This window comes from Pleurodeles waltl, chromosome 7 (genome assembly GCF_031143425.1).
Source record: "Pleurodeles waltl isolate 20211129_DDA chromosome 7, aPleWal1.hap1.20221129, whole genome shotgun sequence".
Lineage (NCBI taxonomy): Eukaryota > Metazoa > Chordata > Amphibia > Caudata > Salamandridae > Pleurodeles > Pleurodeles waltl.
Window position 1 is genome coordinate 438,835,111 of NC_090446.1, and position 17,944 is coordinate 438,853,054.

Here is a 17,944-nt window from a genome sequence, read left to right on the forward strand (position 1 = left end):
CAGGTCAGGGGAGTGGTCACTCCCCTTTCCTTTGTCCAGTTTCGCGCCAGAGCAGGGGCTAAGGGGTCCCTGAACCGGTGTAGACTGGCTTATGCAGAATTGGGCACATCTGTGCCCAACAAAGCATTTCCAGAGGCTGGGGGAGGCTACTCCTCCCCTGCCTTCACACCATTTTCCAAAGGGAGAGGGTGTCACACCCTCTCTCAGAGGAAGTTCTTTGTTCTGCCATCCTGGGCCAGGCCTGGCTGGACCCCAGGAGGGCAGCTGCCTGTCTGAGGGGTTGGCAGCAGCAGCAGCTGCAGAGAAACCCCAGGAAGGGCAGTCTGGCAGTACCAGGGTCTGTGCTACAGACCACTGGGATCATGGAATTGTACCAACAATGCCAGGATGGCATAGAGGGGGCAATTCCATGATCATAGACATGTTACATGGCCATATTCGGAGTTACCATGGTGAAGCTACATATAGGTAGTGACCTATATGTAGTGCACGCGTGTAATGGTGTCCCCGCACTCACAAAGTTCAGTGAATTGGCTCTGAACAATGTGGGGGCACCTTGGCTAGTGCCAGGGTGCCCTCACACTAAGTAACTTTGCACCTAACCTTTACCAGGTAAAGGTTAGACATATAGGTGACTTATAAGTTACTTAAGTGCAGTGTAAAATGGCTGTGAAATAACGTGGACGTTATTTCACTCAGGCTGCAGTGGCAGGCCTGTGTAAGAATTGTCAGAGCTCCCTATGGGTGGCAAAAGAAATGCTGCAGCCCATAGGGATCTCCTGGAACCCCAATACCCTGGGTACCTCAGTACCATATACTAGGGAATTATAAGGGTGTTCCAGTAAGCCAATGTAAATTGGTAAAATTGGTCACTAGCCTGTTAGTGACAATTTGAAAGTAATGAGAGAGCATAACCACTGAGGTTCTGGTTAGCAGAGCCTCAGTGAGACAGTTAGGCACCACACAGGGAACATATACATGCACACCTATGAGCACTGGGGCCCTGTGTGACAGGGTCCCAGTGACACATACATATAGGCCACAAACCTATGAGCACTGGGGTCCTGACTAGCAGGATCCCAGTGACACATAACAACCATACTGAAAACATGGTGTTTTCACTATGAGCACTGAGGCCTGGCTATCAGGATCCCAGTGAGACAGTGAAAACAGTGACAAACACCCTGACATACACTCACAAACAGGCCAAAAGTGGGGGTAACAAGGCTAGAAAGAGGCTACCTTCTCACATGCCCCTACTCCTAATTCAGATGCATCAGTTTGGACATAGAATTTTTTAGAGTAACAAGGGCTTTTCAGGACAGGTGCAGAGCACATGGCCTGCTTCAGCTCCTCAAAAGCTTTCTGACAGTTTGCTGTCCATAATACCTTTTTAGGCATTTTCTTGGATGTGAGGTCATTAAGAGGGGCTGCAATGGAGCCATAGTTCTTAATGAACCTCCTGTAATACCCAGTGAGGCCTAGGAAGGCTCTCACCTGAGTCTGAGTGGTAGGGGGAACCCAATCAATAATTGTTTGGATTTTCCCCTGAAGTGGAGCAATCTGTTCCCCACCAACAAGGTGTCCCAGATAAACCACCTTACCCTGCCCTATCTGGCACTTTGAAGCCTTGATAGTGAGGCCTGCCTTTTGCAGGGCCTCTAAAACTTTCCATAGGTGGACCAGGTGATCATCCCAGCTGGCGCTAAAGACAGCTATATCGTCCAAATATGCTGCACTGAAAGCTTCCAGCCCTTGCAGGACTGTGTTCACCAACCTCTGAAAAGTGGCAGGTGCATTTTTCAATACAAAAGGCATTACAGTAAACTGGTAATGGCCCCCAATGGTTGAAAAAGCAGTTTTAGGTTTAGCATCTTCTGACAATTTGATCTGCCAATACCCTGCAGTCAAATCAAAAGTGCTTAGATACTTGGCAGATGCCAGTGTATCTATGAGCTCATCTGCCCTGGGTATAGGGTGAGCATCAGTTTTGGTTACCAAGTTGAGACCTCTATAGTCTACACAAAACCGCATTTCCTTCTTTCCATCTTTGGAATGGGGTTTTGGTACAAGTACCACAGGAGAAGCCCATGGACTTTCAGAGTGCTCAACCACTCCTAGTTCTAACATTTTCTGGACCTCTTGCTTTATGCAGTCCCTGACATGGTCAGGCTGCCTATAGATCTTACTTTTGACAGGTAAACTGTCTCCAGTATCTATAGTGTGCTCACACCAAGAAGTGGTACCTGGCACAGTAGAGAAGAGTTCAGAGAATTGATCTAGGAGATTTATGCAATGGTCTTTCTGCTCAGCAGTAAGACAATCAGCCAAAACTACACATTCACAAGAGCATCTTGTTCTGTGGAAGAGAAGAGATCAGGTAGAGGATCATTGTATTCTTCCTGTCCCTCATCAGTTGCCATGAGCAGGGTGAGATCAGCCCTGTCATAGTAGGGTTTCAGGCGGTTGACATGGAGCACCCTAAGGGGACTCCTGGCAGTGCCTAAGTCAACTAAATAGGTGACTTCTCCCTTCTTTTCAACAATTGTGTGGGGTCCACTCCATTTATCTTGTAGTGCTCTTGGGGCCACAGGCTCCAAGACCCACACTTTCTGCCCTGGTTGGTACTGAACCAAAACAGCCTTCTGATCATGCCATTGCTTCTGGAGCTCTTGGCTGGCCTGAAGGTTTTTGCTGGCCTTTTTCATGTACTCAGCCATCCTTGATCTGAGGCCAAGTACATAATCCACAATATCCTGCTTAGGAGCTTTTAAAGGTTGTTCCCAACCCTCCTTTACAAGTGTGAGTGGACCCCTAACAGGGTGTCCAAAAAGAAGTTCAAAGGGGCTGAAGCCCACTCCTTTCTGGGGTACCTCCCTGTAGGCAAAAAGGAGGCATGGTAACAGGATATCCCATCTCCTGCTGAGTTTTTCAGGGAGACCCATAATCATGCCTTTGAGAGTTTTGTTAAATCTCTCCACCAGTCCATTTGTTTGTGGATGATAGGGTGTAGTGTACTTGTAAGTTACACCATACTCCTTCCACATGGCCTTTAAGTATGCAGACATGAAATTGCTTCCCCTGTCTGATACTACTTCCTTTGGGAAGCCCACCCTAGAAAATATTCCCAGGAGGGCCTTTGCCACTGCAGGTGCTGTAGTGGTCCTTAAAGGAATTGCTTCAGGGTATCTTGTGGCATGGTCCACTACCACCAAGATAAACCTATTGCCTGAAGCAGTAGGAGGGTCAAGGGGGCCAACTATGTCAACCCCTACCCTTTCAAAGGGAACCCCAACCACAGGCAGTGGAATAAGGGGTGCCTTTGGAGTGCCACCTGTCTTGCCACTGGCTTGACAGGTTTCACAGGACTTACAAAAATCTTTTGTGTCCTCAGACATTCTAGGCCAATGAAACAAGGGAACAAGTCTGTCCCAAGTTTTCATTTGTCCCAGATGCCCAGCTAGGGGAATGTCGTGGGCAAGAGTTAGGAGGAACTTTCTGTACTCCTGAGGAATCACTAATCTCCTGGCAGCTCCAGGTTTAGGAGCCCTATGCTCAGTGTACAAGAGGTTGTCCTCCCAGTAAACTCTGTGAGAGTCACTGACATCCCCATTAGCCTGTTTGACAGCTTGCTGTCTTAGACATTCTAAAGTGGGACAGGTGTGCTGTGCCACACTCAGCTCCTCCCTGGCAGGCCCCCCTTCACCCAAAAGCTCAGCAGTGTCTGCTTCCAGCTCCTCTGGTGTAGGTTCTGCACAGGGAGGGAATTCTTCTTCCTCAGAAGTTGAATCCACTGTAGAGGGATGGATAGTAGGAAGTGGTTTGCTTCTACTAGCCCTATCTTTAGGGAGCACTTGGTCCATTGTTCCAGGATCCAAGCTTCCCTGTCCTTTTTGCTTTTTGGCCTGAGCCCTTGTCAAAGCAAAAATATGCCCTGGGATGCCCAGCATTGTTGCATGGGCCTCCAACTCCACATCTGACCAAGCTGATGTCTCCAAATCATTTCCTAGTAGACAGTCTACAGGTAAATCTGTGGCTACCACAACTTTCTTTGGACCAGTAACCCCCCCCAGTTGAGATTAACAACAGCCATGGGGTGGCTAAGTGTGTTGTTGTGAGCATCGGTTACTTGGTACTGGTGACCAAGTAGGTGTTGTTCAGGGTGGACCAGTTTCTCTATGACCATAGTCACACTGGCACCAGTGTCCCTGTAGGCCTGAACCTCAACACCATTTATTAGGGGTAGCTGCTTGTACTTATCCATATTAAGGGGACAAGCAACTAAGGTGGCTAAATCAATAGCCCCCTCAGAGACTAACACAGCCTCTGTGGCCTCCCTAACAAGGCCAACCCCAACTAAGTTACCAATAGTGAGCCCAGCTACTCCCTTGGATTGGCTATTAGTAGGTTTGCTCCCACCACCACTGCTATTTGTAGGGACACTAGGGGTAGCAGTAGGGGTTGTAGTAGTAGGAGGCTTGGTGCTTTTCTTTGGACAACTGGGATCTGATGTCCAATGGCCTTTTACCTTACATAAATAGCACCATGGTTTCTTTTCTTTGTTTTGATTAAAGGAGGATTTCGACCCACCACCCCCACCAGAGTGTTTTTGTGGGCCTGATGAAGACTCATTTTTAGATTTGTCCCCACCCTTGTCTGAAGACTTACCATCCTTCTTTTTGTTGCCATCTTTGTCACCCCCTGTATGAACTTTTCTGTTCACCCTTGTTCTGACCCATTTGTCTGCCTTCTTTCCCAATTCTTGGGGAGAGGTCAGATCAGAGTCCACCAAGTACTGGTGCAACAAATCAGACACACAATTATTAAGAATATGCTCTCTCAGGATCAAGTTATACAGGCTGTCATAATCAGTAACTTTACTGCCATGTAACCACCCCTCCAAGGCCTCACTGAATGGTCAATGAAATCAACCCAGTCTTGTGAAGACTCCTTTTTGGTCTCTCTGAACTTTATCCTGTATTGTTCAGTGGTTAAGCCATAACCATCCAGGAGTGCATTCTTAAGAACTGTAAAATTATTGGCATCACTTTCGTTCACAGTAAGGAGCCTATCCCTACCTTTTCCGCTAAATGATAGCCATAGGATAGCAGCCCACTGCCTTTGAGGGACATCCTGTACAACACAGGCCCTCTCAAGTGCAGCAAACCACTTGTTAATGTCATCCCCCTCCTTATAAGGGGGAACTATCTTGTGCAGATTCCTGGAATCATGCTCTTTTGCAGGATGACTATGGGGAATACTGCTGCTGCCACCATGGGTTTCTAAACCCAGTTTCTGTCTCTCCTTCTCTACTTCTAAAGTCTGTCTATCTAAATCCAGCTGTTGCTTCTTGAGCTTCAGTCTGGTTTGTTCCACTCTCAATCTATTGAGCTCCCTTTCTAACAATCTGTCATCAGGGTGGGTGGGAGGGACATGCCTTGAAACAGAAGTATGGTGAGAATGGACAGAAGGAGACCTGTCCCTTACAGAGGGCACCCTAACAGCTTGGCTAACAGAAACATCAGTACCACTGTGGTGTGAATAAATGCTTTTGCTATGATGTGAGACAACACTATTTGTATGGTGTGGCTCTTCATCATTACCAACTATGCTAGACTGTCTAGTAATGGGCAGGCTAGGAAGTTTCTTTCCTGAATCTTTTCCTGGGGGAGTCCCTGGATCAGATTGGGAACCATTAGCTACTTTTTCAACAGATGGGGCACTTCTAGCCTTATCCTGTTCTCTAAGCATGTTAAGTAACAATTCCAAGGAAGGATTCTTCCCTACACTCAAACCTCTCTCTATGCAGAGACTCATTGCTCCTTTCCAGCGAAGGTGATCATATGCAAGTTTGGACAGATCAACATTTTGGCCTGTGCCAGACATTTTTAGAGAGAGTTAAAGTGATAGCAAAAGATAAAAAGTTTGTCAGAGCTTTTAGAAAGACATAAATTTAAAAAAAAAAACTTTTTAGAACTTTTTAGAAAGTTAGAAGTACTTTTCAGCACTTAGAAAAGAGTGAAAAGAGGAAATGCAAAACTTTTTGGCTATGTGTATATACACTGAACTTGTTTTGTATATTTTTCTCTTATGAAAAGTACAATGACAAGAGTGGTAAGCAGTCTCAAAGCACTTATCCCACCACTGCACAACCAATGTAGGAGGCTGGACTGGCTTGTAGTGAGTACCAAGGGGTACTTGCACCTTGCACCAGGCCCAGTTATCCCTTATTAGTGTATAGGGTGTCTAGCAGCTTAGGCTGATAGATAATGGTAGCTTAGCAGAGCAGCTTAGGCTGAACTAGGAGACGTGTGAAGCTACTACAGTACCACAAGTGTCACTTGCACAATATCATAAGAAAACACAATACACAGTTATACTAAAAATAAAGGTACTTTATTTTTATGACAATATGCCAAAGTATCTTAGACTGTACCCTCAGTGAGAGGATAGGAAATATACACAAGATATATATACACAATAGCAAAAATATGCAGTATAGTCTTAGAAAACAGTGCAAACAATGTATAGTTACAATAGGATGCAATGGGGAAACATAGGGATAGGGGCAACACAAACCATATACTCCAAAAGTGGAATGCGAACCACGAATGGACCCCAAACCTATGTGACCTTTTAGAGGGTCGCTGGGACTATTAGAAAATAGTGAGAGTTAGAAAAAAAACCCTCCCCAAGACCCTGAAAAGTGAGTGCAAAGTGCACTAAAGTTCCCCTAAGGACAAAGAAGTCGTGTTAGAGGAATAATGCAGGAAAGACACAAACCAACAATGCAACAACGCTGGATTTCCAATCTGGGGTACCTGTGGAACAAGGGGACCAAGTCCAAAAGTCACAAGCAAGTCGGAGATGGGCAGATGCCCAGGAAATGCCAGCTGCGGGTGCAAAGAAGCTTCTACTGGACAGAAGAAGCTGCGGTTTCTGCAGGAACGCAAAGGGCTAGAGACTTTCCCTTTGGAGGACGGATCCCTCTCGCCTTTTAGAGTTGTGCAGAAGTGTTTTGCCGCCGAAAGAACGCCAACAAGCCTTGCAAGCTGCAAATCGTGCGGTTAGCGTTTTCGGATGCTGCTGTGGCGCTGGAGGGACCAAGAGGTCGGAAATTGGACCAGGAGAGAGAGGAGACGTCGTGCAAGACAAGGAGCCCTGTCAGCAGCAGGTAGCTCTCGGAGGAGTGCCAGAAACAGGCACTACGAGGATGTGTGAAACGGTGCTCACCCCGAAGTTACACAAAGGAGTCCCACGTCGCCGGAGAACAACTTAGGAGGTCGTGCAATGCAGGTTAGAGTGCCGTGGACCCAGGCTGAACTGTGCACAAAGGATTTCCGCCGGAAGTGCACGAAGGCCGGAGTAGCTGCAAAAGTCGCGGTTCCCAGCAATGCAGTCTAGCGAGGTGAGGCAAGGACTTACCTCCACCAAACTTGGACTGAAGAGTCACTGGACTGTGGGGGTCACTTGGACAGAGATGCTGGATTCGAGGGACCTCGCTCGTAGTGCTGAGAGGAGACCCAAGGGACTGGTAATGCAGCTTTTTGGTGCCTGCGGTTGCAGGGGGAAGATTCCGTCGACCCACAGGAGATTTCTTCGGAGCTTCTAGTGCAGAGAGGAGGCAGACTACCCCCACAGCATGCACCACCAGGAAAACAGTCGAGAAGGCGGCAGGATCAGCGTTACAGAGTTGCAGTAGTCGTCTTAGCTACTATGTTGCAGTTTTGCAGGCTTCCAGCGCGGTCAGCAGTCGATTCCTTGGCAGAAGGTGAAGAGAGAGATGCAGAGGAACTCGGATGAGCTCTTGCATTCGTTATCTAAAGTTTCCCCAGAGACAGAGACCCTAAATAGCCAGAAAAGAGGGTTTGGCTACCTAGGAGAGAGGATAGGCTACTAACACCTGAAGGAGCCTATCAGAAGGAGTCTCTGACGTCACCTGGTGGCACTGGCCACTCAGAGCAGTCCAGTGTGCCAGCAGCACCTCTGTTTCCAAGATGGCAGAGGTCTGGAGCACACTGGAGGAGCTCTGGACACCTCCCAGGGGAGGTGCAGGTCAGGGGAGTGGTCACTCCCCTTTCCTTTGTCCAGTTTCGCGCCAGAGCAGGGCTAAGGGGTCCCCTGAACCGGTGTAGACTGGCTTATGCAGAATTGGGCACATCTGTGCCCAAGAAAGCATTTCCAGAGGCTGGGGGAGGCTACTCCTCCCCTGCCTTCACACCATTTTCCAAAGGGAGAGGGTGTAACACCCTCTCTCAGAGGAAGTCCTTTGTTCTGCCATCCTGGGCCAGGCCTGGCTGGACCCCAGGAGGGCAGCTGCCTGTCTGAGGGGTTGGCAGCAGCAGCAGCTGCAGTGAAACCCCAGGAAGGGCAGTTTGGCAGTACCAGGGTCTGTGCTACAGACCACTGGGATCATGGGATTGTGCCAACTATGCCAGGATGGTATAGAGGGGGCAATTCCATGATCATAGACATGTTACATGGCCATATTCGGAGTTACCATTGTGAAGCTACATATAGGTAGTGACCTATATGTAGTGCACGCGTGTAATGGTGTCCCCGCACTCACAAAGTCCGGGGAATTGGCCCTGAACAATGTGGGGGCACCTTGGCTAGTGCCAGGGTGCCCTCACACTAAGTAACTTTGCATCTAACCTTTACCAGGTAAAGGTTAGACATATAGGTGACTTATAAGTTACTTAAGTGCAGTGTAAAATGGCTGTGAAATAACGTGGACGTTATTTCACTCAGGCTGCAGTGGCAGGCCTGTGTAAGAATTGTCAGAGCTCCCTATGGGTGGCAAAAGAAATGCTGCAGCCCATAGGGATCTCCTGGAACCCCAATACCCTGGGTACCTCAGTACCATATACTAGGGAATTATAAGGGTGTTCCAGTAAGCCAATGTAAATTGGTAAAATTGGTCACTATCCTGTTAGTGACAATTTGGAAAGAAATGAGAGAGCATAACCACTGAGGTTCTGATTAGCAGAGCCTCAGTGAGACAGTTAGTCACTACACAGGTAACACATTCAGGCACACTTATGAGCACTGGGGCCCTGGGTTACCAGGGTCCCAGTGACACATACAACTAAAACAACATATATACAGTGAAAAATGGGGGTAACATGCCAGGCAAGATGGTACTTTCCTACACAAGGGACCTCGCTCGTCGTGCTGAGAGGAGACCCAGAGGACCGGTGATGCAGTTCTTTGGTGCCTGCGGTTGCAGGGGGAAGATTCCGTCGACCCACGGGAGATTTCTTTGGAGCTTCTAGTGCAGAGAGGAGGCAGACTACCCCCACAGCATGCACTACCAGGAAAACAGTCGAGAAGGCGGCTGGATCAGCGTTACAGTGTCGCAGTAGTCGTCGTTGCTACTTTGTTGCAGTTTTGCAGGCTTCCAGCGCGGTCAGCAGTCGATTCTTACCAGAAGGTGAAGAGAGAGATGCAGAGGAACTCTGATGAGCTCTTGCATTCGTTATCTAAATAATTCCCCAAAGCAGAGACCCTAAATAGCCAGAAAAGAGGGTTTGGCTACTTAGGAGAGAGGATAGGCTAGCAACACCTGAAGGAGCCTATCAGAAGGAGTCTCTGACGTCACCTGCTGGCCCTGGCCACTCAGAGCAGTCCAGTGTGCCAGCAGCACCTCTGTTTCCAAGATGGCAGAGGTCTGGAGCACACTGGAGGAGCTCTGGGCACCTCCCAGGGGAGGTGCAGGTCAGGGGAGTGGTCACTCCCCTTTCCTTTGTCCAGTTTCGTGCCAGAGCAGGGCTGGGGGATCCCTGAACCGGTGCAGACTGGCTTATGCAGAGATGGGCACCATCTGTGCCCATCAAACCATTTCCAGAGGCTGGGGGAGGCTACTCCTCCCCAGCCCTGACACCTTATTCCAAAGGGAGAGGGTGTAACACCCTCCCTCTGAGGAAGTCCTTTGTTCTGCCTTCCTGGGCCTAGCCTGGCTGGACCCCAGGAGGGCAGAAACCTGTCTGAAGGGTTGGCAGCAGCAGCAGCTGCAGTGAAACCCCTGAAAAGGCAGTTTGGCAGTACCCGGGTCTGTGCTAGAGACCACTGGGATCATGGGATTGTGCCAACAATGCCAGGATGGCATTGAGGGGGCAATTCCATGATCATAGACAAGTTACATGACCATATTCGGAGTTACCATTGAGAAGCTACACATAGGTAGTGACCTATATGTAGTGCACGCGTGTAATGGTGTCCCCGCACTCACAAAGTCCGGGGAATTGGCCCTGAACAATGTGGGGTACCTTGGCTAGTGCCAGGGTGCCCACACACTAAGTAACTTAGCACCCAACATATAGGTGACTTATAAGCTACTTAAGTGCAGTGTAAAATGGCTGTGAAATAACATGGACGTTATTTCACTCAGGCTGCAGTGGCAGGCCTGTATAAGAATTGTCAGAGCTCCCTATGGGTGGCAAAAGAAATGCTGCAGCCCATAGGGATCTCCTGGAACCCCAATACCCTGGGTACCTCAGCACCATATACTAGGGAATTATAAGGGTGTTCCAGTATGCCAATGTAAATTGGTAAAATTGGACACTAGCCTGTTAGGGCAGGGTCCCAGTGACACATACAACTAAAACAACATATATACAGTGAAATATGGGGGTAACATGCCGGGCAAGATGGTACTTTCCTACACAACCCCCCCCAAATGAAGGACAATAAGACTAGCCATGACTTGATGAGTCTTCATTGTCTAAGTGAAAATATCTGGAGAGTCCATCTGCATTGGAGTGGGTACTCCCAGGTCTATGTTCCACTGTATAATCCATTCCCTGTAGGGATATGGACTACCTCAATAATTTAGGGTTTTCACCTTTCATTTGTTTCAGCCAAAGTAGAGGTTTGTGGTCTGTCTGAACAATGAAGTGAGTGCCAAACAGGTATGGCCTCAACTTCTTCAGTGCCCAGACCACAGCAAAGGCCTCCCTCTCTATGGAAGACCAACTCTTTTCTCTAGGGGTCAACCTCCTGCTGATAAAAGCAACAGGTTGATCCTGGCCCTCAGAATTAAGTTGTGATAAGACTGCCCCTACTCCTAATTCAGTTGCATCAGTTTGGACAATGATTTTTTTGGAGTAACAGGGGCTTTTCAGGACAGGTGCAGAGCACATGGCCTGCTTCAGCTCCTCAAAAGCTTTCTGACAGCTAGCTGTCCACAATACCTTTTTAGGCATTTTCTTAGATGTGAGGTCATTAAGAGGGGCTGCAATGGAGCCATAGTTTTTTATGAACCTCATGTAATACCCAGTGAGGCCTAAGAAGGCTCTCACCTGGGTCTGAGTTGTAGGGGGAACCCAATCTATAATAGTTTCGATTTTCCCCTGAAGTGGTGCAATCTGTTCTCCACCTACCAGGTGTCCCAGATAAACCACCTTCCCCTGCCCTATCTGGCACTTTGAAGCCTTGATAGTGAGGCCTGCCTTCTGCAGGGCCTCCAAAACTTTCCATAGGTGGACCAGGTGATCATCCCAGCTGGAGCTAAAGACAGCTATATCGTCTAGATATGCTGCACTAAAAGCTTCCAGCCCTTGCAGGACTGTATTCACCAACCTCTGAAAAGTGGCAGGTGCATTTTTCAATCCAAAAGGCATTACTGTGAATTGGTAATGGCCTCCAATGGTTGAAAATGCAGTTTTTGCTTTTGCATCTTATAATAACTTGATCTGCCAATACCCTGCAGTCAAATCAAAAGTGCTTAGATACTTGGCAGATGCCAGTGTATCTATGAGCTCATCTGCCCTGGGTATAGGGTGAGCATCAGTTTTGGTTACCTGGTTGAGACCTCTATAGTCTACACAAAACCGCATTTCCTTCTTTCCATCCTTGGAATGAGGTTTTGGTACAAGTACCACAGGAGAGGCCCATGGACTTTCAGAGTGCTCAACCACTCCCAGTTCTAGCATTTTCTGTACTTCTTGCTTTATGCAGTCTCTGACATGGTCAGACTGCCTATGGATCTTACTTTTGACAGGCAAGCTGTCTCCAGTATCTATAGTGTGCTCACACCAAGAAGTGGTGCCTGGCACAGTAGAGAAGAGTTCAGAAAACTGACCCAGGAGATTTATGCAGTGGTCTTTCTGCTCAGCAGTAAGACAATCTGCCAAAACTACACCTTCCACTAGAGCATCTTGTTCTGTGGAAGAGAAGAGATCAGGGAGAGGGTCACTCTCTTCTTCCTGTCCCTCATCTGTTGCCATGAGCAGGGTGAGATCAGCCCTATCATAGTAGGGTTTCAGGCGATTGACATGGAGCACCCTAAGGGGACTCCTGGCAGTGCCTAAGTCAACTAAGTAGGTGACTTCACCCTTCTTTTCAACAATTATGTGGGGTCCACTCCATGTGTCTTGGAGTGCTCTTGTTGCCACAGGCTCCAAGACCCACACTTTCTGCCCTGGTTGGTACTGAACCAAAACAGCCTTCTGGTCATGCCATTGCTTTTGGAGCTCTTGGCTGGCCTGAAGGTTTTTACTGGCCTTTTTCATGTACTCAGCCATCCTAGATCTAAGGCCAAGTACATAGTCCACTATGTCTTGCTTTGGAGCTTTTAAAGGTTGTTCCCAACCCTCCTTAACAAGTGTTAGAGGACCTCTCACAGGGTGTCCAAATAGGAGTTCAAAGGGGCTGAAGCCCACTCCTTTTTGGGGTACCTCCCTGTAAGCAAAAAGGAGGCAAGGTAACAGGATATCCCATCTCCTGCAGAGTTTTTCAGGGAGTACCATAATCATGCCTTTGAGAGTTTTGTTAAATCTCTCCACCAGTCCATTTGTTTGTGGATGATAGGGTGTGGTGAACTTGTATGTAACACTACACTCCTTCCACATGGCCTTTAAGTAAGCAGACATGAAATTGCTTCCCCTGTCTGATACCACCTCTTTTGGGAAGCCCACCCTGGAAAAGATTCCCAGGAGGGCCTTTGCCACTGCAGGAGCTGTAGTGGTCCTTAGAGGAATTGCTTCAGGATATCTGGTGGCATGGCCCACTACCACTAAGATAAACCTATTGCCTGAAGCAGTAGGTGGGTCAAGGGGGCCAACTATGTCAACCCCTACCCTTTCAAAGGGAACCCCAACCACAGGCAGTGGGATAAGGAGTGCCTTTGGAGTGCCACCTGTCTTGCCACTGGCTTGACAGGTTTCACAGGACTTACAAAATTCCTTTGTGTCCTCTGACATTCTAGGCCAATGAAACAAGGGGACAAGCATGTCCCAAGTTTTCATTTGCCCCAAATGTCCAGCTAAGGGAATATGGTGGGCTAGAGTTAGAAGGAACTTTCTGTACTGCTGAGGAATCACCAATCTCCTGGCAGTTCCAGGTTTTGGATCCCTTGCTTCAGTGTACCAGAGGTTGTCCACCCAATAAACTCTGTGAGAGTCACTGACATCCCCATTTGCTTGTTTGACAGCTTGCTGCCTTAGACCCTCTAGTGTGGGATAGGTATGCTGTGCCACACTCAGCTCCTCCCTGGCAGGCCCCCCTTCACCCAAAAGCTCAGCAGTGTCTGCTTCAAGCTCCTCTGGTGTAGGTTCTGCACAGGGTGGAAATTCTTCTTCCTCAGAAGTAGAATCCACTGTAGAGGGAGGGATAGTAGGTAGTGATTTACTTCTACTAGCCCTAGCTTTAAGGAGCACTTGGTCCATTCTTCCAGGATCCAAGTCACCCTGTCCTTTTTGCTTTTTGGCCTGAGCCCTGGTTAAAGCAAAAATATGCCCTGGAATGCCCAGCATTGCTGCATGGGCCTCCAACTCCACATCTGACCAAGCTGGTGTCTCTAAATCATTCCCTAGTAGACAGTCTACAGGTAAATCTGAGGCAACCACAACTTTCTTTGGACCAGTAACCCCCCCCCCCCCAGTTGAGATTTACAACAGCCATGGGGTGGCAAAGTGTGTTGTTATGAGCATCGGTTACTTGGTACTGGTGACCAAGTAGGTGTTGTTTAGGGCGTACCAGTTTTTCTATTACCATTGTAACACTGGCACCTGTGTCACTGTAGGTCTGAACCTCAACACCATTTATTAGGGGTAGTACTTGCTTGTACTTATCCATGTTAAGGGGACAAGCAACTAAGGTGGCTAAATCAATAGCCCCCTCAGAGACTAACACAGCCTCTGTGGTCTCCCTAACAAGACCAACCCCAACTAAGTTACCAAAAGTGAGCCCAGCTACTCCCTTGGATTGGCTATTAGTAGGTTTGCTCCCACCACCACTGCTATTACTAGGGGCACTAGGTGTAGCAGCAGGGGTTGTAGTGGTAGGAGGCTTGGTGCTTTTCTTTGGACAACTGGGATCTGTCGTCCAATGGCCTTTTATTTTACATAAATAACACCATGGTTTCTTTTCTTTGTTTTGATTTGAAAAGGATTTGGGCCCACCACCCCCACCAGAGTGTTTTTGTGGGCCTGATGAAGACTCATTTTTAGATTTGTCCCCACCCTTGTCAGAAGACTTACCATCCTTCTTCTTGCCATCTTTGTCACCCCCTCTATGAACTTTTCTGTTCACCCTTGTTCTGACCCATTTGTCTGCCTTCTTTCCCAATTCTTGGGGAGAGGTCAGATCAGAGTCCACCAGGTACTGGTGCAACAAATCAGACACACAATTATTAAGAATATGCTCTCTCAGGATTAAGTTATACAGGCTTTCATAATTAGTAACTTTACTGCCATGTAACCACCCCTCCAAAGCCTTCACTGAATGGTCAACAAGGTCTACCCAGTCTTGTGAAGACTCCTTTTTGGTTTCTCTGAACTTCATCCTGTACTGTTCAGTGGTTAAGCCATAACCATCTAGGAGTGCATTCTTAAGAACTTTGAAATCATTGGCATCACTTTCTTTTACAGTAAGGAGCCTATCCCTACCCTTTCCACTAAATGATAACCATAGGATAGCAGCCCACTGCCTTTGAGGGACATCCTGTACAACACAGGCCCTCTCAAGTGCAGCAAACCACTTGTTAATGTCATCCCCCTCCTTATAAGGGGGAACTATCTTATGCAGATTCCTAGAATCATGCTCTCTTGCAGGATGACTATTGGGAATACTGCTGCTGCCACCATGGGTTTCTAACCCAATTTTCTGTCTTTCTCTTTCTATTTCTAAGGACTGCCTATCTAAATCCAGCTGTTGCTTCTTGAGCTTCAGTCTGGATTGTTCCACTCTCAATCTATTGAGCTCCCTTTCTAACACTCTCTCATCAGGGTAGGTGGGTGAGGCATGCTTTGAAACAGAAGTATGGTTAGAATGAACAGAAGGAGACCTGTCCCTAACAGATGGCACTCTAACAGCCTGGCTAACAGAAACAGCACTTCTACTATGATGAGAAGGAATACTTTTACTGTGATGTGAGGCAACACTATTACTGTGATGTGACTCTACATCAGTACCAGCTATGCTAGGTGGTCTGCTAATGGGCAGGCTAGGAAGTTTCCCTTCTAAATCTTTTGCTAGGGGTGCCCCAGGGTCAGATTGGGAACCATCAGCTAATTTCTCAACAGAGGTGCCAACTCTGGTCTTATCTTGTTCAATGAGCATGTTAACTAACAGTTCTCTACAGGGAGTCTTCCCTACCCCTAAACCTCTTTCAATGCAGAGACTCCTTGCTCCTTTCCAGCTAAGGTGATCATAAGCAAGTTTGGACAGATCAACAGTTTGGCCTGTGCCAGACATTTTAGAAAGTGTTTAAGGGATAGAAAAAGAAAGAAAAAGTTTTTTAGAACCTTTTAAAGAACAGAAAAAAACTTTTAAAACTTTTTAAGAACTTTTTAGAAAGTTTAGAGGTACTTTTCAGCACTTAGAAAAGAAGAGAGAGAAGAAAAGCAAAACTTTTTGGTTAGGTGTACATACACTGAACTTGTTTTGTATATTTTTCTCTTATGAAAAGTACAATGACAAAAGTGGTAAGCAGTTGCAAAGTACTTATCCCACCGCTGCACAACCAATGTAGGAGGCTGGACTGGCTTGTAGTGAGTACCAAGGGGTACTTACACCTTGCACCAGGCCCAGGTATCCCTTATTAGTGTATAGTTGTGTCTAGCAGCTTAGGCTGATAGAAAAGGTAGCTTAGCAGAGCAGCTTAGGCTGAACTAGGAGACGAGTGAAGCTCCTACAGTACCACTAGTGTCACTTGCACAATATCATAAGAAAACACAATACACAGATATACTAAAAATAAAGGTACTTTATTTTTATGACAATATGCCAAAGTATCTCAGTATGAGGATAGCAAATATACACAAGATATATGTACACAATACCAAAAATATCCAGTATAGCAATAGAAAACAGTGCAAACAATGTATAGTTACAATAGGATGCAATGGGGACACATAGGGATAGGGACAACACAAACCATATACTCCAAAAGTGGAATGCGAACCACGAATGGACCCCAAACCTATGTGACCTTGTAGAGGGTCGCTGGGACTGTAAGAAAACAGTGAGGGTTAGAAAAATAGCCCACCCCAAGACCCTGAAAAGTGAGTGCAAAGTGCACTAAAGTTCCCCAAAGAGCACAGAAATCGTGACAGGGGAATTCTGCAGGAAAGACCAAAACCAGCAATGCAACAACGATGGATTTCCAGACGAGGTTACCTGTGGAACAAGGGGACCAAGTCCAAAAGTCACGATCAAGTCGAGAGTGGGCAGATGCCCAGGAAATGCCAGCTGTGGGTGCAAAGAAGGTGCTACTGGACAGTAGAAGCTGAAGATTCTGCAAGAACAACAAGGGCTAGAAACTTCCCTTTTGGAGGATCGGTGTCCCATGTTGTGAAGAGTTGTGGAAAAGTGTTTTCCCACAGAAAGACTGCAAACAAGCCTTGCTAGCTGCAAAGCTTGCGGTTAGGGTTTTTGGGTGCTGCTGTGGCCCAGGAGGGACCAGGATGTCGGCAATTGCGTTAGGGGACAGAGGGGGCGCCCAGCAAGACAAGGAGCCCTCTCAGAAGCAGGCAGAACCCGCAGAAGTGCCGGAACAGGCACTACGAAGTGGAGTGAAACGGTGGTCACCCGAAGTTGCACAAGAGAGTCCCACGCCGCCGGAGGACAACTCAGGAGGTATTGCAATGCAGGTTAGAGTGCCGTGGACCCAGGCTTGGCTGTGCACAAAGGAAATCTTCGTGGAGTGCACAGGAGCCGGAGTAGCTGCAAAACACGCGGTTCCCAACAATGCAGTCTGGCGTGGGGAGGCAAGGACTTACCTCCACCAAACTTGGGCTGAAGAGTCACTGGACTGTGGGAGTCACTTGGACAGAGTTGCTGAGTTCAAGGGACCTCGCTCATTGTGCTGAGAGGAGACCCAGTGGACCGGTGATGCAGTCTTTTGGTGTCTGCGGTTGCAGGGGGAAGATTCCGTCGACCCACGGGAGATTTCTTCAGAGCTTCTAGTGCAGAGAGGAGGCAGACTACCCCCACAGCATGCACCACCAGGAAAACAGTCGAGAAGGTGGCCGGATCAGCGTTACAGTGTCGCAGTAGTCGTCGTTGCTACTTTGTTGCAGTTTTGCAGGCTTCCAGCGCGGTCAGCAGTCGATTCCTTGGCAGAAGGTGAAGAGAGAGATGCAGAGGAACTCTGATGAGCTCTTGCATTCGTTATCTAAGGAATTCCCCAAAGCAGAGACCCTAAATAGCCAGAAAAGAGGGTTTGGCTACTTAGGAGAGAGGATAGGCTAGCAACACCTGAAGGAGCCTATCAGAAGGAGTCTCTGACGTCACCTGCTGGCCCTGGCTACTCAGAGCAGTCCAGGGTGCCAGCAGCACCTCTGTTTGCAAGATGGCAGAGGTCTGGAGCACACTGGAGGAGCTCTGGGCACCTCCCAGGGGAGGTGCAGGTCAGGGGAGTCGTCACTCCCCTTTCCTTTGTCAAGTTTCGCGTCAGACAAGGGCTGAGGGATCCCTGAACCGGTGTAGACTGGCTTATGCA